At 35.8% G+C, this 15524-nt stretch overlaps 1 protein-coding gene across 1 annotated transcript in view; it reads right to left on the bottom strand.

The window, feature by feature from the left end:
• The window catches only part of KCNH7 (potassium voltage-gated channel subfamily H member 7), a 213049-nt gene that overhangs the window by 83086 nt on the left and 114439 nt on the right, over positions 1-15524 (bottom strand). The window lies entirely within an intron of this gene.

Genomic DNA, 15524 nt, shown 5'->3' with positions numbered 1-15524 from the left:
TACTTAACTGGTTATTTGGACTTGAAATCTGATAAGTACGAATTAGAAGTTCATTTCTTAGGTTTCTTAAATAATGTCAACTATTAGTACTATATAATTCACAGGGCATATAATTATTCCATAGTTACATGGTGTTTACCAATCAATTATCGAGTCATTTTATCTGTTCATTGTTGGTGTTTATTTCACAAAGTACATTCAGCCATGTTAAGAACACTTATATCTTAACTGAATAAAATAGGACATGAGTAACTATGAGTTAGGAGTTAGATCCCATTAGTAGGTAGACAGAGGAGGGGGTCCCCATAACGAAGTTACTGTGGTTTTTGCTTTCTATGGCCCTGTGAATGTTCTCTATGCATCCATTATAAGTCTCAGAAGGAATTAGGACTCCCTGTTGCTGGGCTAAAATCAGACGAAAATCAGTCACAGTCCAGGCCACGAAGATAAGGAAATCTCCATCATTAACTACAACACAGAGTCCTCTGGCCCCTTCCAGCGACTAAGATTAATTTAAGACTCCAGGTGTCAACGCCATGGACTAATAGCTTATTTTAAAGAGAATTACGTTTTTCTTCTTTGTCAGGATCCTATTTAAATAAAATTTGGCCCATCTACAGCAACCCAGTTGGGCCCTCTTCCATGGTATAGAAGCTTTTCCTCCTTGGATTTTAAACTCTGCTTGATATCCCCTCCACTTGTCCACATTTATCATTTTTTCGGTACATTGGGCAAGAGCCAGTCGGGTGCTAGGTGTGGTCACCCCCACACCCTCATGTCACCACCATTGTATATCTATTGGGCTGTCAGAAAAGTCCCATTGTATTTTTTCTATGCAAAAATGCATCATGATTTTTCCAACGACCCAATATTAATATTGACTTGGTGAAAAAATAAACACTAAATAGCAAGATAAACCTTTCCTTTAAAATGTTAACCATAGGGACCAGCAGATGGTGTAACGGCTATGTCATTGGATTCCCATGTAGTAGACCACGGTTCAAGTCCCGGACCTGGTGGCTTGAACTCATGCCAGGTGTGTGTGCATGTGCGTGCATGCCCCAGATCTCAAGAGGAGAATAGAGGAGAAGGGACTGTGGTGTGGCTATCCCCCTTGGGAGCTGATTTCTCTCTCTGTTTCTGGTGAGTTGATGCACCCTTTAACAAAAACCTCTCCGCCCCTCCCCCCCAAAATGTTAACAATAATTTTTCTAGTATTTTTTTGTTTACTTTTTTTCTTATACCATAGTGGTCCCACATGAAGGGAGAGCCCTCAGTCCTTACTCACTTCTCAGTACTGGGGCCCCTTGGAAATGAGAGAAATTTCTGTAGTTGCTATGTACTCATCCAACTGGACTCTGGTATTGCTCATGTGGGGGTTGTGTAAAAGAGAGTCTCTTCTGTTTCCAATGCTGAGTTATTATTTTTCACTGTGTAATGGAGATAATAGTTTTTTTTTCTCCTTCAAGGATTTAAAATGCTATCTTCTCTCAATTAGTGAATAGATGATTTAATTAGTATTACAGGTTCCCTGGGAGAAAGAAAAAAGAATCCACTATTTGTATTATCAGTAATTTAACTTACATTTATGTGCTAGGTCATTGGAACAGACAAATCATGTTTGAATTCTGCTTCCATACCAGGTGTCAGTTTGGGACATGTTATTGATTTAATCCCAGGGTTTGGTTTAATCATCCATAAATTAGAACACTAATGCCTACCTTAAGGGTTGAAGATAATATCCGATACATGATAGCTCTTTAGGCTTATATTTAAACCCCCCTTACATATTTGTTTCCACCACCAAGCCAATTTTTGTTGTGAAATGGGTGGAAAGCACTTCCACACTTCCACATACATTCCTTAGATAACAGGCATCCCAAGTAGAGGCATTTCAACACCGTCCTTGGAACCCCCTCAGGAAATGGCAGAGATATTGAGAGACAAGAACTTAATTTTAGAAGCAATCAGACTTGGACAACAGAAATCACACTGGCTCAAGTTTCATCATTTCTTCATAGCTCGGTATCTGCTATTTTTTTCCCTCTGAATGCTGCTGCCTATTTATTTGTATTGAGAAATCAGAAATATTTTAAGATCATTATTACTGTCTTCTCATATTTGACACAAAAACTTTTACTCTAAACATCCAAACAATGAAGTATAATGAAAATTCTCTAGATATTTTGTTAAATAAAGCAAATGTTCGAAACAAATAAACCTTTTTAATAACATGTTGTGATAATATGGCCTGATGACCTCTTTGGCTATAAGGATCTCAGGGTAAAAATGATTCTGTGGCAAGATGAGAAGTCAAATCTGCTGGGTATGACATCTCTTCCTTTTGCCATCCCCCATGACCCTCCAAAAAATCCTGATGTTTCTTCTAACTTTATATCAAACTGAAGATAAAATCTGTATGGCGGTATGTTTTATAGGCAGATTAATCAAGGTAATTTACAGAGTAACACACAAGTGACATCTTTACTGAGTGAAAAAAAACTTTTAAAATATAGCACAGGATAAACTCTCAGTGTAATTGACATTATTCACACAAAATATTTGCAAAAGGGAATGGAGAGAGAGACAGAAAGAGAGGGAAGAGAAAAGGAGGAGAAAGAGAAAGAGATAAAAGATTACAAAATGGTTATTTATCTCTCAGTTGCATCATGAGGATGAATGAATATTGACTGCAATAGTCAAGCTATTCTCCTGTGATTCTGTAGCATGTACCCAAGTGTAACTGTGTGAGCTAGTTTGACAAGGTAACAAATGCTTTGGCCTCATTTCTATTATAACCAAGTTGTTGCTAATACACCTGGGCATTCTTTCTTAGCCACAGTGTGTACAGCACAGTTTATAGATCATGTTTAGGACTAAGATCACACTTTTCTTCCTCTTCTTATTTAAATATCTCCTTAGATACATAAGGTGTCTTGTCTCATATTTCAGGAAGAAAGAAGTAACTGTATCAAAATTTCTGAGAGAATAAGATTATCAATTTCCTCTTATTTATTCGAGATAGTTAGTCTCATTCTTTAGTTTAATGAACTATTTTTTTTATTACCTTCAAGTTAAAAAGGAGACCTAGAATTACCTTTTAATATTGCATTAATCTCAGAATTTCACTGAGTACAATTGTTCTTAGAATGTATGGTTGTAGCATATTTAATTATATAGGCGTATTGTAGAAATCTACTTTTATATTTTCAAGTTTTGAGATGATAAATATAATAGACAAAACTATAAATAAATATGATAAATAAAACTATAAACAAATCCATTCACCACAATTTAAAAATAACAGTAGCAAAGAATGTTCTCTTACTTGTTTTTTATTGAGCTTTTCATTGATACCAGAAAAATACTGTCAGCTTATTGTCACTCCTGGTAGAGACCAAAAAGCATAAAAGCTCACTAAATGGCAAAGTAAATTCACTTTTATACAATATAAATACAATAATAGAAACAGGATATTTTAAAAGGTGAGTGATTGTATAGTAGGTTGAAGCAAGGTCCTTTGTTTCCTAGTCCTACCCATGAACTATAGCAAATGGGACATAATCCTAACAAGTCAGGTCCCTACCTCACCAGTACCCATGACATCTCAGAACCAAGTGCATTGGTTGTGAATGAATATTTTAAAGTCTTTTGTCAGAATGTAACAGTAAACAAAGTCTACTTATTTAAGACTTATTTTGAATCAGTTTTGCCAGTAGTGTGTGTGTGTATGTGTATGTATGTGTGTGTGTAAAATGACTCTTCTTTCAGAATTTATTATCCCTATCTCTGTGTGGCTTACAGAGATGCAATTTCAATTTTTAAAGATGTATCTATCAATAATTTATTAAAAGCCCTAGATATCTTCTTATATCAAAGAAAGAGTTAGTTTTTTAAATTTTTTTTCAAGTTTGTCAGAGGGAACCAGAGTTGGTGTGGTGGTTAAGGTGTTGGATAATCCCACATGGCTGACTGTGGTTATAATCTCAGACCTGGTGGCTTGTCATCTCACTTTCTCTCTCTCCCTTTGTTCCTCTCTCTGGTCAAATTAAAAATAAATGAATAAATAAATAAAATTAACAAAAAATTAAAAATGTTAGCCAGAGGGAAAATGAAGAGAGGCGGAGGGAAAGCAGAGGCGGAGCGAAAGAGAGAGGGAAAGTGAGAAAGCAACCTCCATGAGGGATGGTCATGCCAAAATTCCCTTCTCCTTAATTTCTCTCTACTTGTGCAACTTTTGAGGCATATATGTGTACACGTCCAGAGTGTTTTTCAAGCTACTGGATCTGAGATTTGAATTGCTCACTTGGCCATGTAGGATCCAGTCACTTTAACCACCACAGGGTGGCCCAGTTTCCTTTATTAAGTATATGACTTTCTTAACTAATGTTTATATATATATACACACACACAGACACACACACACACACACACATACACACACACACACACACACACACACATATATACAGTCTTAGATATGCACATACACTAAACAATTGTAGTTTTGTAAATATGTCAGAACTTAGACCTAGACTCAAGAAGACTACATGATTTTTTTCTTTTTTGCTTGAGATTTTATAATAAGTCAGAAAAAATTCTCTGTCAATGGAATTATTTTTGAAAGCCTGAAATTAGAATAAATAATGTGTTCTTGTTAAAGCTTACTTATTTATTTTAAGAAAATCACACACACACACACACACACACACACACACACACACACACACACACAGAAACTCTTGAAAGGATCTTGCATGGTGTAATTCTTTCTCCACCCTTCTAGCCAGCAAGAATCATTGACCTGTCATCTAATGCAGCACCTTACCACCTGTACCAACAGAGCTGGTCTAGTAATTTTTTGTCAATATGAAACAACTCTCTAGTCAAGAATCTTTTTGGCTAGAGTTAGAACTGAGAAAGCTTCATCAATAAGAGAAAATGTTATGTTCCACAATTAAAAAAATAATGAAAAATAATTCCACTTTATTTTTAGTAACCATTTTTAACCATTCATATTTAAAATTCACACATTTAGAGGCCTACCCTAAAACTTCTACCTATGGTAAACGATACAATTATTCTTTTAAAACTGAGGAACTCTAATTATGGGATATTTGGTTTCATCTTTAGGGTTGATAGAATGAATCTTCATTGAAACATTCTACTTTTATCATTTTGTTATGTTTATCAAGAAATATTTGGGTAAAAGTGAGGGAATTATTACACTTAGCAGTGGTGGCCCATGCAGCCAACACAGCCATGGGGAGCTGCCTCTCATGTCTAAGCAAGGCTTAGCTGAGAAGAGCTGCAAGCAAGGCTGTAGCCATGAGCTCAAGGTTTCAACTGTGTTTGTTGTTCTGGTTTATGCTTTCTATCTCTCTGCCATTGGCTTTACTGTTGTTATGGTACCCTGGTACCCTGTAAGGGTAAAATAACACCCCCAGCCTTAATGTAACTTTTATAATAATCCTGAAGGAATGCGGATCCCTAAGGCAGCAGCCAATGGGAATTATTCCTGTGAGACTCACCCTACCCACCTGGAAAATGTTAATAAAGAATGCCGCATTCACTTCTCCTACCAGGGATTGCATAGGTAGCATTAAAAAGGTTTGGGTTAATGGAAAGCTACTAAATTGGTAAAATGAACTCAGTAACTGGGAGGGGCTCAGGGACTCATCTGTGAGGTACTGATATCCCAAACAAAGACCATGGGTCACCTTTGAGCACAGGACAAGGAGAGATTGCCCCTCCCTGAGCCACAGCCATTGTATAGAACAGCATGTAGAGGGTCACAAGTACACAATAATCTTTAGGTCAGTCGTTAAGCTGCTTACCCCAGAAATAATATAGATATCCACTTTAGTATATATTAACCTTTTCTTTACTTGACCAGATAGGATTTCTATCTAGGCCTTTGTAACTGGCAATCTGCAGCCACCCTAGCCTGAGGCCGAAGTTCTCAAGCTGGCCTGGGGCTGAAGTTCTCAAGCTGGCCTGGGACTGAAGTTCTCAAGCTAGCCTGGGGCTGAGGTTATCAAGATTCCTGAAAGCCCCCTCACCCAAAAGACCTTTGCCGATAATCAAGATCTAAGGAGAGAATGCACCAGACAAATGGACTCTCTCGCTCTGAGGATATTGAATGTTTATACCTAAACAATAGACGTCATGTTTTATGATTATTGTTCCTATGCTTTGAATACTTTACTGCTTAGAGTAAAATCTTTTACTTACCCTCACCCCTCCTACTCCTTAAAACTCCCTCAATAATAAATACATATGTCTCCTAGCCATTGACGTTGTAGTCTTGAGCTCACTCTGACTGTAGTCGGCTGAGAACATGCTGAAGGGCATAGAGGTCTCCGCCTGAACTCCTTCTCATCTGCGTTTCCTTCCTGTGTACGAGCCTCAACCCACTCCAGCTGGAGCAGGTCTCTGGCATAGCAGAAAATAACATTTTGTGGCTCTACACTTAGGTTTTGCTTTACATTTTATTTTAGTTAATTCTTTCTTGGCTCTGACACTTGTATCTATTTTTCAGTGAATTTCCAATAAAACTGAATAGTATTGAAACTCATGTTTAGTCTAATGTTCCACTTGACTAGTCCAATATTTCTAAGGATACCTTCTCTAATATAAGCAAAGAGGTATGTATTGTATATAGAACCTTGGGGATATATCTCATTTTTTTTTTAAAGATATTTGCTATAGGGTACACACACTGGCTGGAGAGAAAGAGAGAGACAAGACAGAAATTGAGGAATCATCCCCCAGGCGGGATGGCTATGCCACAGTACCTTCTCCTCTAGGGATTTTGGACATACATGGATATGTACTTGGCATGAGTTTTAAGTTACCAGGTCTGGGATTTGAACCATGTTTAACTACCTGGGAGTCCAGCGATGTAACTAACACACCATCTGGTGGTGGTCCCTCACTTATCATTTTTTTATCTATACAAAACCTCAGAAATACTTTCATAGAGTATAGCTTTTCTTTTTCTTTCTTTTTTTTCTTTGTTAAAGAGTATATGTATTTGCCAGAGAGAGAGAGAGAGAGAGAGAGGGAAGTGAGAAAGCACTCTACATGGAGGAAAGCCATAAGACAATTACTTTTTCTTCATTTCTCCTTTTGGGATTTTTACACACACACACACACACACACACACACGCACACATATACCTGCGCTTCTCGAGCCACCAGGTCTGTGACGTGAGAATGAGGAATCCAGTTGCCTTAGCCAGCACACAACCAGCTGGCCCACATATGGCTTCTAAAGTGAAGATTTTATACCTTACTAGGAAACTCATTCCAATATTTAACAATCTTTGCTACTGAGATAATTTTACTTTTGTTTTATAAGTAACAATTATTTTGCTGCAATTTGAATTTACTTTCTCTCTTACAGAATCATGGAAAAACTGGTTAACAAATTATTCTAAATAGAAGTGGGCAAATGGTACAGCACATAAATAACTATGAAGATTATATTTTTAAAATGGGAATTAAACTTGTCCTGAGAGATATAACCCAAAACTATACCTTATGGTATCTGTGGCAAAATGTTATAAGTTAATTACGTATCAATGATAAATAATCAACTTAAATTATAATAATTTATTCCATTGGGCATCTTGAATTGCCCACTTGTCATGCAAACCAATTTCTGGCATGACCATCAGCTCCAAATACAAGCCAATGAAAAATTTTATGTTAATCTTCCACTATATAAAGGAAGATAAATCACTACTTTGTTTGTGGGCATATGCATGCATCTATATCTTTGAAATGTAAGTTGTTATTTAAGGTGAATATGTTTATGTCTGATGGTTTAGAAATTCACTTCCAATAAACTAATGGCATCTATTGTAAAGATCAGTTTCAGAAAGCATAGTTGACAAGATGATCCTTGTTTTCTGTACAGAAGCTGCTAAAGTTTTCCTTACATCCATTCTACCATTCATATATCAAACTAATAAGTCCAATCTATTACTATGTGCAGAAATTCTTTTTGTCTATTGGAATGTTCCCTCAAAGAGCACTATTATTAGACCATTCTTGTACTCAGGACTCATGAAAAATAACATAAAGTGTGAACGAAGAGAGGTCAATAAGGCAAGTAATTGATGACAAGAATATTAATTTGGGGGGAAGGAGAGGTTGATGAAGCATGCAACTTAGCAAAATTAACTAGGTCTTAAATGTTTACATTTTGAAAGTAAATATTTGCCACAGATAAATAAAACATGAACAAAAAGTGAGGCAAATAATCAAAAGTTGACTTTTGGGGCCGGCAGGTGGCGATGGTTAAGGTACTGGATTCCCACAAGGCCAACTGCAATTCAAGTTCCAGACCTGGTGGCTTGATTTCTCCCCTTCCCTCTCTCTCTGCCTCTCTGTGGTCAAATTAAAAAAAATAATAAATAAAATTAAATAAATAGTTCTTTAAAAAAGAAATTTGACTTTCTTGAGACATAAGCCAACCATATTGTTCCTTTGCATCAATGATATTGACACAATTTGCTATGGATGGTATGTTTGATGCTATAAAAATCAGGAAATAGAGAATTATTTCCTGGCGTCTCTGTTTGGCATCAGCATAAGGACAATACCAATGACATAGCCAAGCCAGTTATTGTGAATATTCATTTCCTTAAGCATTTTTTTAGCATTATAGAAACTCATCTAATAATTAGTAGGTGATTGACATTATGTGACCTAAAAAGTTAAAATGATTATTTCAAAAAATATGGGCAATTATGGCATGTCTCTTTAAGTAAAAAAATACATGGCACATTGTCCTTCTGACATTAACATGCATATTTTATAGATAAAATAATATACAAAATTCAAATGACTTTTCTTCTCTACAATTAAATGTAAATAAGTAAAAGTTTTATTTTTTTACTTTTAGGAAAATTGCCAAAGATGACAGTGATGCTTAGTTTACATTGAAAAACGATTTTTTCTTAGCTAGTCCACAATGCCATAATGCATAGAAGAAAACTTATTTTTTAAAAATTATTTATCTATTTATTTATCTGTTTTTTGTGATTTTCAAGCCACTGGGTCCGGGACTCGAACTGCAGTTGGCTATTGGGAATCCAGTGCCTAAACCACCACACCACCTATTGGCCCAGAAGAAAACATTTTAATAATTCAGTTAAAATGAAGCAATTAAAAATCATAACTATTCTTATAATTAGTTGAAACATACTTTTTCATGTGTTTATCTATGTATTTATGCATTTATTTCATAGAAATATTTGCCTATGAAGACATGAAAGTCTTCCCTGATTCTTCTTAGTTCCAGATATGATTGCTGAATCTTGGACATTTAAACAGCAGAATTATTTCTGCCACTTTAAAAAAGCATAGTTTTCAAGCCTTTACTTCAGATGTAATAAATTTGAATTGCCTGATCCTTTTTAAAAATCTACACAGAGGGATAAGCAGGTGACATAATGGTTATGTTGCTGGACTCCCACATAGTTGACCACAGTTCAAGTCCTGGACCCGACAGCTTTAAACTCACACCAGGTGTGTGTGTGTGTGTGTGTGTGTGTGTGTGTGCATGCCCAAACTACCAAGAGGAGAGTAAAGGAGAAGGGACTGCAGCATGGCCATCTCCCTGTGAGAGTGATTTCTCTCTTTCTGTCTCTCTGGAGAGTCCATGTGCTCTATAGTAAAAATCCACATAGAAATTGATTCATTGGTCCTGATGCATAAGCTCTGGTTTAAACCAATGTTTACAATAATTATATCTAATTTTTAATTTAAATAAATAGAACTTCTTTTTCTTATAGTCATATATATAAGAGGTCTTCACTAAGTTAAAAAATAAAAGGAGTTATGGTATGAGTTTATTTTTGTGCAAACATTTAAAAAATAATAAATTTGCTGAATTTTCATTTGCTTTCCAGAGATAGAGAGAGAAAGTACACCCTATAGAACATGATTGTTCCACAATCTCTTCTCCTTCATCTTTCCTTTCAGAATTTTTGGCACACTATGCTCAGTGTGTTTTTCAAGTCACTAGGTCCAGCACTTGAAACTCAAGCACTGAGAAAAAAAAAATCCATGTTTATATTTTTCATAATACATATTTTCTATGGATGTTTTGAAGACTCCCTCTCTCTACTGTTTTTAATTGCCAGAGCATGTGCATTTTTCAGAGAGAGCTAGAGTGTTAGAGAGAGGGAGAAAGCCCCCCTCTATGGGGCATGGTCATGCCACAATCCCTTTTATTCCTGTCTGGATTTTGGCCTTGCACACATATGTGTCTGGTGTGATTTTCAAGTTGTTGGGAGCTAGGAATTGAGTGGTGGTCAGTCATGTCAGATCTGGCTTCTTTAACATCAGTAAGCAACTCTATAATTCTGAGTTTCAATGGCCTTATCTGTAAAATGGGAATAACATTCCTTAACCTTCTGAGCCAAGGGACTGAAATAGAAGATTTATTATATTTACCTCTATTTCTAAAATCTTCATTGGCAGCAAGAATAGATTTAAATTTGGAGGTAATGCTTAAGTTTTGTTCAGAATTTGTCATAATACTTTAAGTGTTTAAAATTTGAAAGACAGGAGCTCCTTAAAATTCCTTCCATACCACCTCTGTAAAAGCACTGTTGGTCCAGCCCTGGTGCGACAGGTAGTAGGGTGCTGCTACTTGATACTGGAGCTACATAGATGGCCTCAGTTTGGGTCCTGGGTTTGATCTGAACATTCTAGACATGCCTATTGTGCACCCATCATCCAACCTGAGAATCACGGTGTGGTACACTTCGGGCAAGAATATCTTTCTCCCTCTTTTTTTGGAGAGGTTTTAGCTATAGGGTGCGCGCACTCACCAGACAGACAGAAAGAGACAGAGAGACAGAAAGCAAGAAATCACCCCCCAGGGGGGATGGCCACGCCACAATCCATTCTCCTCCATTTTCCTCTTGGGATCTTGGCATGGACGCACATGAGCCCGGAATGAGTTTTAAGCCACTAGGTCTGGGACTCGAATCGCCGTCAACTGCATGGGAGTCCAGCGACATAGCCATTACGTTAACTGCTGGTCCCAATCTGTCTCTTTTTATCTCTCTCATTCTCATCAAAGAGAGAAAGAAAGAAAGAAAGAAGAAAGAAGAAAGAAAGAGAAAGAAAGAGTAAGAGAGAGAAAAAGAAAGAAAGAAGAAAGAAAGGAAGGAAGGAAGGGAGAAAGGAAGGAAGGAAGGGAGAAAGGAAGGAAGGAAGGGAGAAAGGAAGGAAGGAAGGAAGGAAGGAAGGAAGGAAGAAAGGAAGGAAGGAAAGAAAAAGAGAGAGAAAGAAAGAAAGAAAAAGAAAGAAAAAAAAGGAGACACTAGCCCTTACCAATTTTCCTCTGGTACAAGAGGACAAAATACTTTTATGGCTAACACCTCCACAGGAGGTTTCAAATCCATCCCTTACCACATTCTCAGGGATCCTTTAAAGTCTACTGGTCATGGCTTAATATACTCTTATCCATGGCTCTAATATTTCACAAATGTCTTAAGAAGAAAAAAAAAAAAAACAAATCAATAGCTCAATTCTTCATCATGTGTAGTCTTCCAGTGCTAACCTCTCTTGTCTATTACCAAGATTCCAACAAGAACAGGCACTATTTCTGTGAATTTCTGAAGCCACCTCAGTTTTGTAATGTAGCCAATATTGGATCTAATTAACATAATCAATGCATGTGAACTGACAAGCCCAGTGTCTTATTTTTGGTTCTCATTGTACTTTATGTCTTTACCATATTTGACACTCCGTTCTTGAATTCTCCTTTACATGCAAGTACAGTGAACTAGGATGGAAGTCTTGTAATAGCTGAAGCAATCTCTAAGAACTAGAAAATTGTACCATGTCTGATGTAACTTTTCAGTGTCCTGCTAGTCATTTGTATATGCAAACAACAAATATGCAGTCACTGAGCCTTGAAGCTGAGTTTTACATAAAACTAGAAATTTGCTTTTTCAGATTTTAATATATATTAAACTTTTAGGAATTTAGCTACCAGGTAAGTTGCTAGATGATTAGCTTGTTAATTTGGATCTCCACTCTGAGTTAGTCACTGTCTCAGAAAATTACATCTTCAATAACAAACTTTGTGTTTGTAGTAAGGATAAATTAGTCTACACTTGTACCTATTACAGTCACAGAATTTCTAAGTATGTATATAATTGTTGAAAGTTCATAGAAAATGTATACTTTGAGAAAACTATACAGATATCAAAAATTTTCCACATATTAACTCATACATTAATTTCATTTTTCTATGAAATATTAATTTCATTTTTTGGAAAATACATTAATTTCATTTTTCTTTTTTAAGTCTCATATTTACAAATATGCTTATATATGCATGTACTTATATACATATATACTTACATAAACACACATACATATTCAAGTTTTATGATAAAATGCAGATATAAAGAAAAGTAATAATATGCAATTGGGTATTGAATTTGTTGTTTAAATAAGGACTTCCTCCTCATAATTAGATATGAGCATCTGAGAAATTCACTGTATCATTGAATTTATACATTCCTGGAACACTTATATATTAAACTAGATATTATGTATTCTAAATATTTATTTTATTTTCTTTTATGTTAAGTGTAGGGTATTACGTATTACATATTTGAAACTACATTTATACAATTTATACTATCTATAAATTTATATAACCTATCTAAAATTTATATTCTCGATTATAAAAGTGATATTATCTATGACTTTTACTTAACAATAGTAAAATAAAGCATTATGAAATATTTACATTAAAGAGGATGTTGGGTGTGACAGAGTTGGGAACCTTTATAGTTCCATACTTCTGAGGGATTTCTGTAATTGTTAATAAAATGATATTCTCATCTTTTTCTACCTAGAAAACTTAACCCAGTAATCAGAAACACTCCCTGCCATGTTCTCATGTCTCCTTGTACATAGTGCTATTGAAGTATTTGCTAGATAAAACTCTATTTGCTTAGCTGTTAGTCTCTTTCTAGACTGTAAGCTTTCAGACAATGAGGTAATAGTCTTTTTCTTGTCTATAAAGCCAGAGTCCAGCATGTAAACATAGTAGGTTCTTAAATGCTTGTGGAATGAATGAATCTCCCTGGGGAGAAGGTTACCAGAATGCTTTCTTGAAATGATACCATGAATTAGGTTAACTTTCAGAATATTTACATGAAATTCTAAAACCAAGCTACTGCTTTTTTATAGTGGTGATGGGTTCTCTGAGTCTTATCAGCTTGTTTTGCTGAAGACCCTGAAGGGCCTTTGAGACTCTCTGAGGCACTTCCATGAAACCCCTTTTTGATAAACACTAGACGAGATGCCTCATTAGAGTGACACCTAGTTTAATGATTTTAGGGCTTGTCATTTTCTTTGGTATACAAATTTCCAAAGTTATTTTTTCCCATTCATATAAAAATTTCCAAATTAGTCTATTTGAATAAAAAATCTCTTTTCTATGAAAGTTTTTCTTTTCTTTGGGAACAAAAATGGATGCTGAATATGTGTAACATACTTACCATATAATGTATGCTTTTGGAAACTTTTTATTCTAAAATAACACTCTGTACTGAAAAGCCTGATTATTGTTACATAAGTTAGTTTATATATAAAAGGGCTATCTTCATTGTCACTCTTGCAAAAAGCTTGAAGCCACTGGTCTTACTGGTACCCTTCCGATCTAGCCGAATATTTGACTCCCTCATGCTCCTTCTAGATGCATCCCCCATGTGCTACTTTTTGGTCTGTGTACTTCAGCCGTCACAGGTACACGTTTCTGTGCTTTCCAACCCAATAGCTAGCCTCAAAACATTTCTTTCTGCCTCCCATTTCCTCAGGATTCCTTTAAATTGCAACTACCTAATCTAATTACTACATGAAAATAAACACTCTGTAAATATTTATTGAATAAAAAAAGTAATAAAGTATTTATAGATTACAGGTCATAAGCAAGTTTTCCAAGGGAGAGTTCATTACAAATGGATACTTCAATTCAAAGAGATGAAAAGAGAAGAGAAGGGACCTTTGACAAGAAGTTACTATGAATCAGAGACTAGGTTAGTCTCTTCTTTTATCCTATTTTATTTTACAGAAAAGAAAAGAAGTCTAAAAAGAATTAACTAAGTTGCCTCAATAGAACAAGCGGTAGAAAAAGAGTCAAACCTGAGGCTGTCTGACGCCAAAGTCATGATAATACCCATATAGTATTGCACCTTAAATAGCATGAGGAGCAGCTTTGGGAACTTGAGGGAATCCTTGAAATCATAGAGGCAGTGAGAACTGGCCTTAATTTCTCTGGGTCATCTCTTTTCCTTGATGCTACCTGAGAAAAGTGGGATTCGGCACTGTTTCTCGCAAGACTATTTCATCCTATGTTGATGTGAATCACTTACATTTCTCTCGTTTCAGTTTACTAAAAGGAAGTCCTATTTGTAGTGGTGAATTATCTGGTTTATATGTTCTAATAAAACTTTATTTTCAAGAAGTATAGTAACTAGAATTAAACTAATCAAGTACTGCAACCTAGAAACTACTGTAGTGGCTATAATCTGTATCATCAATATATTAACTTCCCTTGACTATCCTATTTGTCTATTCATTTGTTTACCAATTATTTCATTTCACTAGGCTGAAATTTAATTTCCTGTTGGTATGTAGTTTAACTTTTAAAAGAGTGAGGTTTTATCCTATTACTTATCAACACAAACTTTGTTGGTGTAGTTATGTGGCTCAATCATTGCAAGAAAGATCAGTATTATATATATTTTTTTTTGAGAAGATTTTGCTATAGGACGCGTGCGCTCACCAGAGAGACAGAGAGACAGAAAGCGAGAAATCAACCCCCAGGGGGGATGGCCACACCACAGTCCCTTCTCCTCCATTCTCCTCTCGGGATCTTGGGTATGCACGCACACGTGCCCGGCGTGAGTTTAAGCCACCAGATCAGGGACTCGAAACGCGGTCGACTACATGGGAGTCCAGTGACATAGCCATTATGCTAACTGCTGGTCTCAAGATCAGTATTATATTGCACAATTGTATCTTTTCTAAAACACAAAATTACGAGTATCTCCAATTAAAAGTTCAACTAGTTTAACAGCAATTTTTATTAAAGTATTTTGCTAAGAGTTTCTTATGTATTATCTCATTAAAGTCCTAAATTAAAAAGAAAAACAATCTTCTCCCAATTTAAGAGGATAATGCAATATTATTAGCATCTTTTTAAAGATGATGAAAATCATGCTTGAGACTTTGTAGAAGTATTGATAAAACAAGCTTTGTAGAATTCAGGAAGAATGTTTTGTTCCAATGCCCTGCTCTTTACTACTCTGTTTGACCAGCATGGACTGCAGGAGTTGGTTTACTTCTAAATCTATTGGTTTCTCTAGGCACCGGAGGAGGATTCTCTTGTCCAGAAGCCTTCATTGGCAAGGGAGAAAACAGCTCCAGAGGGGATCATTGAGTTTTCATCTCCTCTGGAGGGCTGGGAAGTAGGG

The sequence above is a fragment of the Tupaia chinensis genome, unplaced genomic scaffold (assembly GCF_000334495.1).
Source record: "Tupaia chinensis unplaced genomic scaffold, TupChi_1.0 Scaffold000674_2, whole genome shotgun sequence".
Lineage (NCBI taxonomy): Eukaryota > Metazoa > Chordata > Mammalia > Scandentia > Tupaiidae > Tupaia > Tupaia belangeri.
The sequence above is the reverse complement of the archived record's forward strand: the minus strand, read 5'-3'. Positions and strand labels throughout refer to the sequence as shown.